Source organism: Trachypithecus francoisi, unplaced genomic scaffold (assembly GCF_009764315.1).
Source record: "Trachypithecus francoisi isolate TF-2019V2 unplaced genomic scaffold, Tfra_2.0 Lachesis_group6, whole genome shotgun sequence".
Lineage (NCBI taxonomy): Eukaryota > Metazoa > Chordata > Mammalia > Primates > Cercopithecidae > Trachypithecus > Trachypithecus francoisi.
This window is the reverse complement of record NW_022681471.1, coordinates 55,437,299-55,454,976: the sequence shown is the minus strand read 5'-3', so window position 1 is coordinate 55,454,976 and position 17,678 is coordinate 55,437,299.

Below are 17,678 nucleotides of genomic sequence, written 5' to 3'. Positions count from 1 at the left end.
TCCCATTAGCAGTGGCTCCACGTTTATCTGAGGTAGGGCTCCCATACGCCACTTAAAGCACTTCTGGCACAGCCACTGCAGTGGTACTGCCCTTGCTGCCCTCAGACTGGGGAAGGAACAAAGATCTTGAGTGCATTAACCACATATCCAACAAGTACAAGTTGTCCTAAGGAGTGGAGGCCAGTCTATCTCCCCCATAACCCACACACATTCCCCTGCTCATCACCAGGCAGGGCCCCCTCAGCTTGGGACCACAGCACAGATGTCCCATTCTGGACCAATCACACTGATAGAGAGTAGCTCCACATCTCTTTGTGATGGAACATTAAGAGATAAAGGAAAGGCCCTCTGCCACAACCACAGCTAAGTTCCCTTCCCCTGTTGCCTTCCAGCTGGGGAGGAAACATAAAGCCAGAGTTTGCTTCAGAGCTATGGTGTACAGCCCAGAAGTCCTAAGCTGAGATCTGCATCCAGCCCTCAAGTGGGAGAGATGCCCCTATTTTCAAAGCACTGAGAGGGAGCATGGTTGCCACCACGAGAAAATACACAGAAGCCATGTAGCTGAGCAAAAGCTGGCCATTTTACGTAAGCACCACATACTGAATCACAGACCAAAACTTCAATACCAAAAATGCTTTGCTAATATATTTCCCTGTGAAGCCAAGGACAGGTCTTTAGCTTCAAATAAAGAAATTGCACAAAGCCTCAACTCCCTAGAAACATCCAGAAAGGAAATTCACTGACTTCTCAAAGTACACTACAGTTAGAGGAACAATAGCTCCGACACATGAGAAAGAATCAGCACAAGAATTCTGGAAATTCAAAAAAGCAAGTGTTTTCTTTACTCCAAAGGGTCTCACTATCCCAGCAAGAGTTTTTAAGCTGTCTAAAATGAAGAAATATAATTCAGAATATGGATAGGAAAAGAGATCATCAAGATTCAAGAGAATGTCCAAATCTTGTCCAATGAAGCTAAGGATAACAACAACAAAAGCAAAGATACAGGAGGTGATGCATGAAATGGCCATTGTAGAAAAGAACCAAACTGATCTGATGGACCTGAAAAACACACTTAAAAAACTTCATAAGTCAATCACAGTTACTAATGGCAGAATAGACCAGGCTGAGGAAAGAATATCACAGCTTGAAGGCTGGCTATCTGAAACAACCACGTCAGACAAAAATAAAGAAAAACGTAGAAGAATGAAGAAAACCTCTGAGAAATATGAGATTATGTGAAGAGATGAAATGCACCACTCACTGGTATCCCTGAAAGAGATGGGAGAGAAAGCAAGTAAATAGGAAACATATTGCAGGTTATCATTCATGAAAATGTATAAACCCCACTACAGAGACCAACATTCAAATGCAGGAAATACAAAGAATCCCAGTGAGATACTACACAACCATCCTTATAGCACACAATCATCAGATTCTCCAAGGTTGAAAAGAACAAAAATATGCTGAAGATAGCTAGAGGGAATGGGCAGGCTACTTACAAAGGGAATCCCATCAGGCAAACAGTGGACCATTCAGGAGAGTATGACAAGCCAGAAGAGATTGGAGGCATGTTTAGCATTCTTTAAAAAAAAACATTTTAGACCAAGAATCATATCCAGTCAAACTAAACTTCATAAGTTTAGGAGAAATACGATTTTTTTTCAGGCAAGCAAATGTTAAAGAAATGTATTACTAATAAACCTGTCTTAAAGGAGATTCTGAAAGGAGTGCTAAATATAGAAAGAAAACTGTTACCAGTAACTACAAAAACTCACTTATGTACACAGACCAGGGGCCATCAAGCAATGAGACAAACAAGTATGCATAATAAATAGCTAAGAACACAATGACAGGATCAAATTCACACATAACAATATTAAGCTTGAATGTAAATGGCCAATTAAAAGGCACAGGGTGACAAGGCAGATAAAGAAGCAAAATCCAATTGTATGCTGTCTTCAATAGATGCATCTCACATACAGTGACACTCATAGGCTCAAAATAAATGAATACAGAAAAATCTACCAAGCAAATGGAAAACAAAAACAAAGGGGTTGCTATTCTAATTTCAGAGAAAGTAGAATTCACACCAACAAAGATTTCAAAAGACAAAGAAGGGCTCAATTCAACAAGAAGACCTAACCATTCTAAATATAAACACACCCAACACAAGAGCACCCAGATTCATAAAGCATGTTCTTAGAGACCCATGAAGAGACTTAGATTTCCACACAGTGATACTGGGAGATTTCAGTATCCCAACTGATAGTACTAGACAAATGATCAAGGCCAAAAATTAACAAAGATTTTCAAAACCTGAACTCAACACTTGACCAAATGGACCTAATAGACATCTACAGAACTCTCCACCAAAACCCACAACAGAATATATATTCTCATTCTCATTGCCATATAGCACATACTCTGAAATCAACCACACAGTCAGACATAAAACAATCCTCAGAAAATTGAAAAAAAAAACCCTGAAATACTAGCTACACTCTTGGACTCTAATGCAACAAAAATATCAATCAATACTAAGAAATCTATCAAAACCATACAATTATATGGAAATTAACCAAACTGTTCCTGAATAACTACTGGGTAATTAGTGAAATTAAGTCAAAAAGAAAAAATTATTTGAAACTCGAGAGAACTAGGATGCAAAATATTATACCAGAATGTCTGGAATACAGTTAAGGTAATGTTAAAAGGAAAGTTTATAGCACTAAATGCCCACATCAATAGGTTAAGAAGATCTCAACTTATCAAGATAACATCATAGCCAGAGGAACTAAATAAACAAAAGCAAATCAACCTCAAAGTTAGCAGAAGAAAAGAAATAACCAAAATTAGAGTTAAACTGAATGAAACTGAGATTTGGAAAACTATACAAAAAACGAATGATAGATAAATCACTAGCTATACTAATAAAAAAAGAGAGAACATCCAAATAACACCTTTTTAAATTTTTTTGTTTTATTTTATTTTATTTTATTTATTTTTGAGATGGAATCTTGCTCTGTCACCCAGGCTGGAGTGCAGTGGCACAATCTTGGCTCACTGCAACCTCTGTCTCCAAGGTTCAAGCGATTCTCCTGCCTCAGACTCCTGAGTAGCTGGGATTACAGGCATCTGCCACCACATTCAGCTAATTTTTATTTTTGTAGAGATGGGGTTTCACCATGTTGGCCAGGCTGGTCTTGACCTCCTCACCTCAGGTGATTTGCCCATCTTGGCCTCCCAAAGTGCTTGGATTACAGGCATGAGCCACTGCGCCCGGCACTATCAACACCTCTGTGCACACAAACAGAAAATCTAGAAAATGTTGATAAATTTCTAGACACATACAACTTCCAAAGACTAATCTAGGAAGAAACTAAATTTCTAAACAGATCAACAAAGAGTTCCAAAATCAAATCAGTAATAAAAAAGCCTGCCAATCAGAAAAAGCCAGAACCAGAAGGATTCACAGCTGAATTCTACAAGATGTATAAAGAACTTGTAGCATTTCTACAGAAACGATTCAAAAAAAAAATTGAGGAGGAGGGACTCCTCTTCAACTCATTCTATGAGGCCAGCATCATCCCAATACTAAAACCTGGCAAAGACACAACAAAAAAGGACAATATCGGGCTAATATATCTGATAACTGTAGATGCAAAAATCCTCAACACAATATTAGCAAACCAAATTCAGCAGCCTATCAAGAAACTAATCCATCATAATCAAGTAGACTTCATTCTTGAGATGCAAGCTTGGTTCAACATATGCAAAACAATAAATAAGAGTCACCACAATCACAGAACTAAACACAAAACCCACTTGATCAACTCAATAAATCCACAAAAGACTTTCAATAAAATGTAACATCCTTCATGTTAAAAATCCTCAGTAAACCAGATACTGACGAGACATACTTCAAAATATTAAGAGCCATCTATGAAAAATCCATTTCAAACATGCTACTAAATGGACAAAAGATGGAACCCCTCAGCACAAGACAAAGATGTCTTTTCTCATCATTCCTGTTTGACATAGTATTGGAACTCCTGGGCAGAGCAATTGGGGAAGAGAAAGAAATAAAATAAGGAGTTGCAGCCAAACTATCCTGTTGGCAGATAATATAATACTGAATCTAGAAAACCCCATAGGTTCTGCCATAAGCTCCTTGATCTAATAAACAACTACAAAAACTTTCACAATACAAAATCAATGTACAAAAATCTGTGGAATTTCTACACACCAACAACGTCTAAACTGAGAGCCAAATCAGGAACACAATTTCATTCAAAATTGCCACAAAAAATAAAATGCCTAGGAATGCAGCCAACCAGGGAGGTGAAAAATCTCTATAATGAGAATTACAATACATTGCTTTAAAAAAGTCAGAGATGACACAAAAAAATGGAAAATCATTCCTTGCTCATGGATAGGAATAATTAATATCATTAAAATTGCCATACTGCCCAAAGCAATTTACAGATTCAATGCTATTACTATCAAACTACCAATAAAAATCTTCATAGAATTAGAAGTAAATGTTTTAATATTCATGTGGAACCAAAAATAGCCTGAATACCCAAGCAATCCTAAGCAAAGTGGTATATACTATTTAATGTATATGAATCACATTTTAATTCTTTGTTATACTATTAGTTTCAGTTTTCTGTCTCAAAACATTGACTAAAATTTCCAGAAATGTATTTCATAATATGGTTGATAGTGGCAATTTCTACTGTGTTTCTGATTTTAATAAAAATTTTTGTCACTATGTTTTCACTAATAATATTTTTTGACTATTAGTTTATAGTTCTATAGTTCTGTAGTTCTAAACATTTTTACAACAATTATTTTATTGTATGAATTTTTCATAGTATCATATGATATAATTATCTTTTTCCTCATTTTACTCTAGAATAAATTGAGGCAAGAGATGTTTCCTAGTATGTTCATTGCTGCATAACTTTAAGCAATAGAGCCAAAATTCAAGAAAGAAGATCAATCTGTTTCTAGAGCACGTATTTTAAGTGCTTTTCTATTCTTTGATTACTCTGTGTTTGGAGAAATGTGTCTTACTATTCATCAAATGCTATTTTTTTTTTATCATTTAAGAAAATGCTTACATTGGTTTCTTTCTTTGAGTTATTAACGCAGTTTCATTTTACTGTTACCAAACAGAACCATCCTTGTACTCACAAATTAGGATTTATAGATATCTGTCATTAAATAGCAGAATGATTTTGACAGGTAAGGCATGACTGAGTAAATAATGAAGAACTCAAAAACATTGCAAACCTAGTATATTGAGTGGTATACATATATACATATAAATATGTATCTTATAATGCATTTCTATATATGCCAGATATTCATAAATGTATCAAATATTTATATATTGTAGTCTATTGGACTTTTGGTTCTGTTTCTATAAATAACTCTGACTAGTATAGGCAGTTAATATGTAGACATATGTTTTTGTCTATTCAACCCACTAAAGGCTTCAAAGCAAGATTTGGATAAACTAGACTAAGGTATAAATACAAATAGTAATTAGCCAGGCGTGGTGGTGGGCGTTTGTAGTCCCAGCTACTCGGGAGGTTGAGGCAGGAGAATGGCGTTAACCCGGGAGATGGAGCTCTCAGTGAGCCAAGATCGCGCCACTGCACTCCAGCCTGGGTGACAGAGAGAGACTCCCTCTAAAAAAAAAAAAAAAATAGTAATCTAGAAAGTTGGAGAATGCATCAAGTCATTTACCTACATTTATATCCATCCTGTCTTGCTATTAGTGGGAAGAGATTATCTTACTCTAATCATTAGATAACTAATCATTATCTAATATCATTATCTAACTAATCATTAGAGGGGATTTTAACCAAAGTCACTGTATATTTTAAATTTAGCTATCATTTTAGTGTCTGTCAACACATATTCTACCTTTTTATACAAATCAAGTTGGTGATGCTCACCAATGTACTTCCTCTCTGGAGGTGGAAGATCAGAATCATAAAAGAGGGAATAGTAGACATTATGTTAATATATTGTAGAAAATGGTTGAAATAGTTTAGAAACAATAATGCCTATGAAGCCATGAAAGTCAGAAATGTCCTTCTTTTCTGATATGTGTGTGTGTACATGATTATTTGTCTGTATGTGTGCTAACATAGCTATTTTTAACCTCAATCAACAAGTTAGCCAAGCTCTAAATACAACTTTAATTATTTTTCTTTTAATTTAAAGTCCTTATTATGTTGAGAACAGTTTGAGGTTTTCCACTTCACCACAGTCAGGCTAAACTCCAGGGGTAGATGTAATTTCAAGTCATTATAATGGGATTACAGGTTTCTTAAAAAATATTTTTATATCCAGTGTTCATCAGTGCATTTATTATTTCAGGTAATCTTTTGTTTTAATCTACATAGATCACTACATTGATGTTATTCTTTCTTTTCTGCTAGATTTTCTCAGATCCGTTTCTTTTTCTACTTTAATGTCATCATAGGGACTTAATAATTATGCTTTTCATTACTGCATTGAAGCATAGGAGTCTCTGATATGCAAGGACTAACTCTTCCTGTGTCTCCACAAAACTATCTGAGGTCTTATTACCTTTTTGAAACTCTATGTACTAAACAGAGTCCAAGGCACACCTTTGAGATTGATTTTCCCTCAATTTAATTTACCCATAAAATTTCTCTTAAATTAAAAAATCCATGTACATATAATAGTCTGAGATCAAAGTGTCAACAAACTCAGTGTCTGGGAAGGGCTTGGTCTCTGCTTCCAAGGTGGTGCCTTGGAAAAGGGGACAAACGTGGTTCCTTCACATGGAAGAAGGGGAAAAATAGCCAATCAGGATTCCTAAAACCCTTCTATATGGGCACCAATTCAATTAATGAGACTAGATCTCTCATTTCTTAATTACATTCTAAAGACCTCACCTCTTAAATCTATTGCATTAAGAACTGAGTTTATACATGAATATTGGAGAAACACAAACATTGAAACCACAGGAGTAACTAAGTCATATATGAAGGGCAACTGCTCTGAAGACTCATTGAGCTTTGTATGAATGAAACATAAATATTTGTACTGTTAAGTCACTAAAGTTTTGTTATTTGCTTGTTATTGTAGCATTACCTGATCTATCCGGAGTAACATGACATAAAATTATCATTCAATTAATAAAAATAGCATATTAATGCATAATTTACCTGACTACCTACATATCTATTTATAAGCACATGTGCATGTGCACACACATTAATAGTTTGTTCTTGATTTCTAGGCCTTACCTTACTAGGTAAATGACTAAGAGAGAAATCCAATGATGAATTCTTATTTCAAGTTTGTTTAGAACAAATGTTCTGTGACCATAAGTTAGTAGAGAGAAGTTTTATGGAAAATAAAATTAATAAGTATGGTTTCATTATACACAAATGTCAGATAAATAAATCAGGTCAGACAAAAACCCAGCTATAGGAAATAAAATATTAGGCAAAAGCAGTAGCCTGTGCTTCAAGCCCAAGTTGAACAGATGAAGTAGATTAACTAAAGTAATAAATAGAAACAGTTGAAGTTAAAAAAAAAAAGAAGAAGAAATCTGAAGGGTGGGTCAAGACGACAGAATAGAAGACCCACCAATTACCTTCCCTGCAAAGACCCTGTTTAACAACTATCTACACAGAAAAGACAAACAAACAAACAAACAAAATATCTTAATTAGAACCAAAAATCAAATGTGTAATTACAGTACCTGGTTTTAACTTCATATCACTTGAAAGAGCTACTTAGGGCCGGGCGCGGTGGCTCAAGCCTGTAATCCCAGCACTTTGGGAGGCCGAGACGGGTGGATCACGAGGTCAGGAGATCGAGACCATCCTGGCTAACACGGTGAAACCCCGTCTCTACTAAAAATACAAAAACTAGCTGGGCGAGGTGGCGGGCGCCTGTAGTCCCAGCTACTCGGGAGGCTGAGGCAGGAGAATGGCGTAAACCCGGGAGGCGGAGCTTGCAGTGAGCTGAGATCCGGCCACTGCACTCCAGTCCGGGAGACAGAGCGAGACTCCGCCTCAAAAAAAAAAAAAAAAAAAAAAGAAAGAAAGAGCTACTTAGAAGGTAAAAATGGCAGTGTTAAATTGCTGACACAACCCTTGCTCCATCCCCGACAGTGGCCATGCAGCAGGAAAAGAGAAAGAATCTTTGCACTTGGGAGAGGGAGAGTAAAGCAATGTGAGACATTGTATAAATCTCAGTGATGCCCTGTTACAACAGAAAGCAAAATCAGACCAAACTCAGCTGATGCCAACCCATAGAGGGAGTAGTTAAACCAGCCCTAGCCAGAGGAGAATTGCTGATCCCAGTTGTCAGAACTTGAGCTCCAGGAAGCCTTGCCACCTAATGCTAAAGTGCTATCTGGCTCTAAATACACTTAAAAAGCAGTCTGTGCCACAAAGACTGCAAGTCCTAGGAGAGTTCTAGGGCTGAACTGGGCTTAGAGCCAGTGGACTGTAAGGGTACATGACCTACTGAGACACTGGCTGGAGTGGTAAGGGGAGTGCTGACACCAGTCCTTCTCTAACTCCAGACTGCACAGCTCCTGGCATCAAAAGACACTCCTTTCTTTTGCTTAAGGGGATGAGAGGAAACAGTGGGGAGTAATTTGTTTTGTATCTTGGATACCAGCTTAGCCACAACAGGATAGGATACTGGTCAGAGTTGTGAGACTCTCATTCAAGGCCCTGCCTCCCAAACAACATTTCTAGACACACCCTGGGCTAGAAGAGAACCTGCTGCCTTGGAGGGAATGGCACAGTCCTGGCAGAATTTATCACCTGCTAACTGAAGAGCCCTTGGGTTCTGTATAATCGGCAGCAGTACTCAGGTGTTTCATTACTTCATTGAAGCATAGGAGTCTCTGATGTGCAAGGACTAATTCTTCCTGTGTCTCCACAAAACCATCTGAGGTCTTATTACCTTTCCGAAACTCTATGTACTAAACGGAGTCCAAGGCACACCTTTGAAATATACTTTCCCTCAAATTAATTTACCCATAAAATTTCTCTTAAATTAAAAAATCTATGTACATATAATAGTCTGAGATCAAAGTGCAGTACTCAGGTATGTCATCAGCCTTGGGTGAAACTCAGAGAATTGCTGATTTTAGGTGAGGCTCAACACATTTCCATCAATAATGGCTATAGAAAGAGACTCTGCTTAAAAAAATAAGAGGGGGCCGGGCGCGGTGGCTCAAGCCTGTAATCCCAGCACTTTGGGAGGCCGAGACGGGCAGATCACGAGGTCAGGAGATCGAGACCATCCTGGCTAACACGGTGAAACCCCGTCCCTACTAAAAAAAAAAAAATACAAAAAACTAGCGGGTGAGGTGGTGGGCGCCTGTGGTCCCAGCTACTCGGGAGGCTGAGGCAGGAGAATGGCGTAAACCGGGAGGCGGAGCTTGCAGTGAGCTGAGATCCGGCCACTGCACTCCAGCCTGGGCGACAGAGCGAGACTCCATCTCAAAAAAAAAAAAAAAAAAAAAAAAAAAGAAGAGGGAAAAGTGAAGGAGACTTTGTCTTGCACCATAGGTACCACCTCTGCCACAAGAGGTAGAAAACCAAGTTAGCTGTTAGGGTCCTTGATTTCAAGCCTTGTCTCTTGGCTGGTATTTCTGGATCTGCCATGGACCATGGAGGATCCCACCATACTGAAGGGTAAGTCTCAGGTCAGGCAGCATTCACCAAAAGCTCATTGAAGAGCTGTTGGTAATTAAGAAAGTTAATCTACTACAAGCAGTAAGCTTGTAGTAGTAGTCCCCAAGGGTCTATGGTGGTGGTGTCCACAAGGTGAGGCTCCTTTTTCTTTGGAAAGAGAAAGCAAGAGTTAGAAAAACTATGTCTTGTGGTTCTAGTTCCAGCTCAGCTGTGGTACAATAAAACATCAGGTAGACATCTATGTTTTTTGACTCTAGTACCTGGTTCCTAGGTGCTACTGTTGGACCTGTAACTCTGGTATGTAAACTACTCTTATTTAAGTAAAAAGAATAATTGATGAACCAATCAAAATAATAACCACAATAACTTGTCAAGACATAGTAAAATAAGATTTATATAGAAACAACAAAAAATTAAGAGGCAAGGCATAAAGTTAAGGTGCAAAGTTTTTATTGGACTTTATTTTTCTTCTTCAACTGTTTGTTTATGAAAACAGTATTAAACTGTTATGAGCTTAAGATAATGGGTTATAAAATAGTATTTGTGAGCTGCATGATAACCTCAAAAGCAGAGATAAAAAAACAGACACAGAAAAAATAGAAAAATAAATTGAATCATATCATTAGAGAAAATCATTTTCCCTAAAAGGAAGACAGGAAGAAAGAAAAGAGGGAAGACCATAAAGCAACCAGAAAACAGATAACAAAATAGCAGAAGTAAGTCTTAACTCGTCAACAGTTATATTGAATGTAAATAGGCTAACTTCTACAATAAAAAGACATAGAGTCACTGATTAGGTTTTTTTTTTTTTTTTTTTTTTTGAGACGGAGTCTCGCTCTTTCACCCAGGCTGGAGTGCAGTGGCCGGATCTCAGCTCACTGCAATCTCCGCCTCCAGGGTTCACGCCATTCTCCTACCTCAGCCTCCCAAGTAGCTGGGACTACAGGCGCCTGCCACCTCGCCTGGTTAGTTTTTTTGTATTTTTTAGTAGAGACAGGGTTTCACCGTGTTAGCCGGGATGGTCTCGATCTCCTGACCTCGTGATCCACCCGTCTCGGCCTCCCAAAATGCTGGGATTACAGGCTTGAGCCACCGCGCCTGGCATAGAGTTTTTAAAATAAAGACCAAATGAACTTTTGCCTACAAAAAAACCACACTTCATCTGTAAAGATACACATAAATTGAAAATAAAGGAATAAAAAAGATTTTCAATACCAATAGAATAAAAAAAGAAGGAATCAGTATACTTATATCAGACAAAATGTATTTCAAGACAAAAACCATAAGAAGAGAAAAAATAGGTCATTACACCATAATAAAAAAGCTCAATTCAGCAAGAGGATATAAGAATTATAAATATAAATGAGTCAAACACTGCAACATAAAGATATATGGAGCAAATATGTTTAGAGCTAAAGAGAGAGAAAGACCCCAATACAATAATAGATGGTAAGTTCAACACCCCACTTTTAGCTTAGAGAGATCTTCCAGATACAAAATTAATAATTAAAAAAAAAAAAACCTTTACACTTAAGCTTCATTATAGAACAAATGAACATCATAGCTATTTACATAACATTTCATCCAACAGCTGCAGAACGCACATTCTTTTTCTCAGCACATGGATTAATCCCTAGGATAAACCACATTATGTTACAAAACAAATCTTAAAACATTCAAAAAATTAAAATGATATTAAGCATATTTAATCTGAAGAATGATGGAACAGAACTAGAAATTAAAAGCAAAAGACATTTTGAAAACAATGCAAACACGTGGAAATTAACCAATATGCTCCTGATCAAAGAGTCTGTGAAAAATTTTAAAAAATAAAAAAAATTGAAACAATTGATAACGGAAATGTGACATAATAAAACCTGAAGAATACAGCAAAAGCAGTAATAAGAGGGAGGCTTATAGCTATAAATCCCTACATTAAAAAATAAGATAAAGTTCAAATAAATAATCTAACAATGCATCTGAAATAACTTGAAAAGCAAAGGTAAACCAAGCCAAACTAAACATTAGTATAAGAAAAGTAATAATAGAGATCAGAGCAGAAGTAAAGATTGAAATGGAGAAAAAAAAAAAACACGAGATTAATAAAATAAAAAGTTCGGTATTTATTTATTTATTTATTTTTAAGTTAAAGTTGATAAACATTTAGCCAGACTAAGAGAAATACAGAGCATACCTGAATAAATTAAACCAAAAATACAAAAGGAGACATTCTGTGATGGTTAATATTAGGTGCCAACTTGATGAGATTGAAGAATGCCTAGATGACTGATAAAGTATTATGTCTGTGGGTGTCTGTGAAGGTGCTGCCAGAGGAAGCAGACATTTGGGTCAGTGGACTGAGAGAGGAAGATCCACACTCAATGTGGGTGAGCACTATCCAGTTGGCTGCCATTGTAGCTAGAAAAAAGCAGGTGGAAAAAGGTGAGATAACCTTGCCTGCTAAATCTTTTGGCTTCTTTCTTTTCACAGTGCTGCATGCCTCCTCCCGTTCCTCCTGCCTTTTGACATAGGACTTCAGGTTCTTTGGCCTTTGGACACTTGAACTTGTACCAGTGGCCTGCTGGGGGCTCGTGGGCCTTCAGCCACAGAATGAGGACTGCACTGTCAGCTTGCCTAGTTCTGAGGGTTTCAGACTTGTACTGAGCCACTACCAGCTTTTCTTTTCCCCAGCTAACAGAGCAACTATTGTGAGACTTTGTCTTGTAATCATGTGAGCCAATTTTACATTATAAACTCCCCGTCATATATACATACATCCTGTTAGTTCTTTTCCCTTGGAGAACCCTGACTAATACAGATTTTACTGCCAGGAGTAGTTCTGGACAAACAGAATTTTAGTGATGGATTTCTTTGGTTGGTTCTGGGGTTTCTGGATTTGGCTCTTTAATCTGATTAGACCTAAAAGTGCTAAGGACTCTACTTTTAATAGTATAGAGAACATTGATAGTCCTTGGTGTGAGTTGTTTAGGGTTGTGCAAAATAAATGCGTTTGATACTCCTGATTCACTGCTCCTTAGAGGCAAGGAGGTTAGCGAATCTATACATGATACCTTTCAATATTTGTAGAGAACCAAGAATATAGTAAAGTTGCTTAGTTGTCTCTGAGTTCATTGGACAAAGTGTTGAAAGAAAATGATAATTCAGGAATTCTATCTTCAGGCTCCAGCACCACATACTTAGCCTCAACTCTTCTAAGATTGCCCTTCATGAGAGCATCTTTCTTAGACACAGGGCTGAAATTTTTGAAAATCAGACAGAATCTTTTATTATGTCAGTGGCTAATCTACAAGGAAACATGCAGGCTTAGCCTTGTCAGGTGTCTACAGTTAAATTGAGGGCCTTAACTGGGAAAGAATGAGGCCCTGTAACTTGGGATGGGGACATGTGGAAGCACCCCAATGAAGCTGGGGATGCCAACTTCCTAAATTCTCCTGAGCCGTTTTTGCCAGTGGAAATGGGCTCTTCACACCCAGTGGTGTGTGCATTCCCTCTTCCACACAGGCTGCTACGAGCCTTTCCACATTTGCGTGAGGAGATTAACCATGCATTGCCTGAGGAAATAGCAATGGCCTTTCCTGAGGCAGTTGCCAGGCAAGACAATGCAAATTCTCTTCAGGACCCACCTCAACACCTCTCTTTACTTCTACACCTGTAACTAGACTGAAGTCCTGGCAGGCCCATAGAGATGATGCTCAGAGTTTGAGCCATTAGGATGTTCACTATACTACAAAAGAACTACTTGATTTTTCTAATTTATATAAGCAGAAATCTGGAGAACAGATATGAGAATGAATATTAAGAGTGGGATAATTGTGGAAGAAACAAAGTTGGATCAGGCTGAATTTATTGATATGGGCTCATCAAGCAGAGATTCTGCGTTTAATGTTGCAGCTAGGGGAATTTTAAAAAATGTTCTAATAGTTTATTCACTTTGATACCTGAAACATGGGTCAAAAGATGGCCCACTGCGAGTAAGCTGGAAATGCCTGATCTCCCTTGGTTTAATGTAGAAAAAGGAATCCAAAAGCTTAGGGAGATTGGAATGCCAGAGTGGATTTATAAATTTAGCCCTACTAATTCCAACTGAGAGAGTACAGAAGACATTTTCTTCATCAATACCTTGTGAAATAGATTTGTCAGAAGAGCAATGGCATCCTTGAAGAGCTGTGTGATATCTCTTCTCTTTATGCCAGATCTTACAGTGAGAACCACAGTCACTCAATAGGAAAACTTAAATGCGATGGGAATAATTGGACCCTGAGGTGGCAAGGGTCAAGTGGCAGCACTCAACCATCAAAGGCAAGGTGGGCATAGTTGCAGTAATAGACAGCAGAGACAAAACAGCAATCAGAATACTCTGATTCTTGTAGAGCTCTAACATTGGCTAATTAATCATGGTGTTCCTAGAAGTGAAACTGATAGGAAGACTACTATATTCTTACTTGATTGGTATAAGCAGAAAACTTCCAGGCCAAGTGAACAAAAGACTAATTCGAATGATAAAAAACAAAGACTCACAGCCCCTCAATTTTCAGACTTGAGCCAATTTACAGATCCAGAACCTCTTGAACAAAAGAAAGGCTGGGTTGCCTTGAGAAAGGACCCCACTACATTACTGAAAATTTATACTGTTAATTTTTCTCTTATCTTTACCCAGGAAGACCCCTGGGCTTTCACCAGAGTAACTGTTCATTCAGAAAATAAAAATGATCAGACCTTTTGGGGATCACTGGACACTGGCTCTGAGCTGACATCAATTTCAGAGGATCCAAAATGTCATTGTGGCCCTCCAGTTAGAGTAGAAGCTTGTGGAGGTCAACTAATTAATGAAGTTGTGGCTCAGGCCCAACTTACAGTGGGTCCAGTGGGTCCCCAAACTTTTTTTTTTTTTTTTTTTTTGAGACGGAGTCTTGCTCTGTCACCCAGGCTGGAGTGCAGTGGCCGGATCTCAGCTCACTGCAAGCTCCGCCTCCCGGGTTCACGCCATTCTCCCGCCTCAGCCTCCGGAGTAGCTGGGACTACAGGCGCCCGCCACCTCGCCCGGCTAGTTTTTTGTATTTTTTGTAGAGACGGGGTTTCACCGTGTTAGCCAGGATGGTCTCGATCTCCTGACCTCGTGATCCACCCGTCTCGGCCTCCCAAAGTGCTGGGATTACAGGCTTGAGCCACCGCGCCCGGCCTGGTCCCCAAACTTTACTCTGTGGTCATTTCCTCAGTGCCAGAATGCATAATTGGAATAGACATACTTAGCAGTTGACAGAATCTCCACATTTGTTCCCTGACCTGTGGGGTGAGGGCTATTATGGTGGAAAAGGCCAAATGTAAGCTATTAGAGCTGCCACTATGTAGAAAAGTAGTAAATCAAAAACAGTATTACATCCCTGGAGAGATTGCAGGGATTCTTGCACCATCAAGGACCTGAAAGATGCAGGGGTGGTGATCCCCACCACATTCCTGTTTAACTCTCATATATGGCCTGTGCAGAAGAATAATAGATCTTAAAGAAAGACAGTGGGTTATATAAGCTTAGTCAAGTGGTGACTTCAATTACAGCTTCTGTACCAGATGTGGTTTTATTGTTTGAGCAAATTAACACATCTCCTGGTACCTGGTATGCAACTATTAATTTGGCAAATAACTTTTTCTTCATCACTGTCAATGAGGCCCACCAGAAGCAATTTGCCTTTAACTGGCAAGACCAGCAATATACCTTCACTGTCCTACTTCAGGGCTATATCAACTTTCTGGCTCTTTGTCATAGTCTTGTTTGCTGAAATCCTGCTCACTTTTCCCTTCCACAAGATATCACACTGGTTTATTACATTGATGAAATAATGCTGACTGAAACCAGGAAGCCAGGAGTAGCAACTACTTTGGACTTATTGTTGAGATATTTGCATGCCAAAAGATGGAAAATGAATTTGATAAAAATTTAGGGACATTCTACCATGCTGAAATTGCCATGGGTACAATGGAGGGGGGCCGGTCGAGATATTCCTTCTAAGGTGAAGAAGTTTTTCCATTTGGCCTCTTCTACAACCAAAAAAGGCACAATGCCTAGTGGGCCTATTTGGATTTTGGAGGCAACACATCCTTCATTTGGGTGTGTTACTTCAACTCATTTATTGAGTGATCCAAAAGACTTCTAAATTTGAGTGAGGCCCAGAAGAGAAGGCTCTGCAACAGGTCCAGGCTGCTGTGCAAGCTGTTCTGCCACTTGGGCCATATGGCTCAGCAGATCCAATGGTGCTTGAGGTGTCAGTTGCTTATAGGGATGTTGTCTGGAGCCGTTATCAGGCCCCCATAGGTGAATTGCAGTGGAGACCTCTAGGATTTTGGAGCAACGCCCTGTCATCTTTTGCAGATAACAACTCTCTTTTGGAGAGACATCTCTTGACCTTTTACTAGGCCTTGGTAGAAACTGAACGTTTGACCATGGATCACCAATTTATGATGTAACCTGAACTGCCTATCATAAACAGGGTGCTTTCTGACCCATCTAGCCATAAAGTTGGGTGTGCACAGCAGCATCTAATCATCAAATGGACATGGTATATACATGATTAGGCTTGGGCAGGTCCTGAAGGCACAAGTAAGTTAATGAGAAAGTGGTCCAAATGCCCATGGTCCCTACTCCAGCCACCCTGCCTTCTCTCTCCAGTCCTGCACTAATGGCCTCATATAGTTCACCATGAAAAGTTGACAGAGAAAGAGAAGACTAGGTTCTGGTTTATAGATGGTTCTGCATGATATGCCAACACCACCTGAAACTGGACAGCTGCGGCACTATAGCCCATTTCTAGGGCATCCCTGAAAGACAGTGGTGAAGGAAAATCTTCACAGTGGGCAGAACTTCAAGAAGTGAACCTTTTTTGCACTTTTCTTAGAGGGAGAAATTGCCAGACATGCAATTATATACTCATTCATGGACTGTAGCCAATGGTTTGGCTGGTTGGTCAGGGACTTCAAAAGACCATAATTGGAAAACTGGTAAAAAAGAAATTTGAGGAAGAGGTATGTGGATAGACCTCCTTGAATGGTCAAAAACTGTGAATATATTTGTGTCCCATGTGAATCCTCACCTAAGTGTGACCTCAGCAGAGGAGAATTTTAATAATCAAGTAGATAGGATGATCCATTTGGCAGACACCACTCAGCCTCTTTCCTCAGCCAAACCTGTCATTGTCCAATAGGCTCATGAACAAAGTGACCATGGTGGCACAAATGAAGTTTACACGTGGGCTCAGCAATGTGGTCTTTCAACGGGCGGCGCCCTGAGCCTAGGCTGACCTATCTATGGCCACTGCAGAGTGCTCCATCTGACAGCAGCAGAGGCCAACACTGAGCCCTCGATATTGCACCATTCTTTGGGGTGATTAGCCAGCTACCTGGTGGCAGATTGATTACATTAATTACATTGGACCTCTTCCATCATGGAAAGTGCAGCAGTTTGTCTTTACTGAAATAGACATTTACTCTGGATATGGGTTTGCCTATCCTGCATGCAATGCTTCTGCCAAGACTACCATCCATAGCTCATAGGTTGCCTTATCCATTGTCAAGGCATTCCACACAGCATTGTCTCTGATCAAGAAACTCACTTCACAGCTAAGGAGGTGTGACAGACAGCTGTGGGTTTGTGCTCATGGCATTCAGTAGTCTCAATATGTTTCCCATTATTCTAAAGAAGCTGGCTTGTTAGAATGGTGGAGTGGCCTTTTGAAGTAACGATTTCAATGCCCATCAGGTGACAATGCTTTTCAGGGCTGGGAGAAAGTACTCCGGAAGGTTATGTATACCCTGGATTGGCATAGAATATGTGGCACTGTTCCTTCCATAGCAAGGATTCATGGTTCCAGAAATCAAGGAGTAAAAGTGGAGGTGGTGCCACTCACTGTCACCCCTAGTGACCCATTAGGAAAATTTTTGCTGCTTGTTTCCATG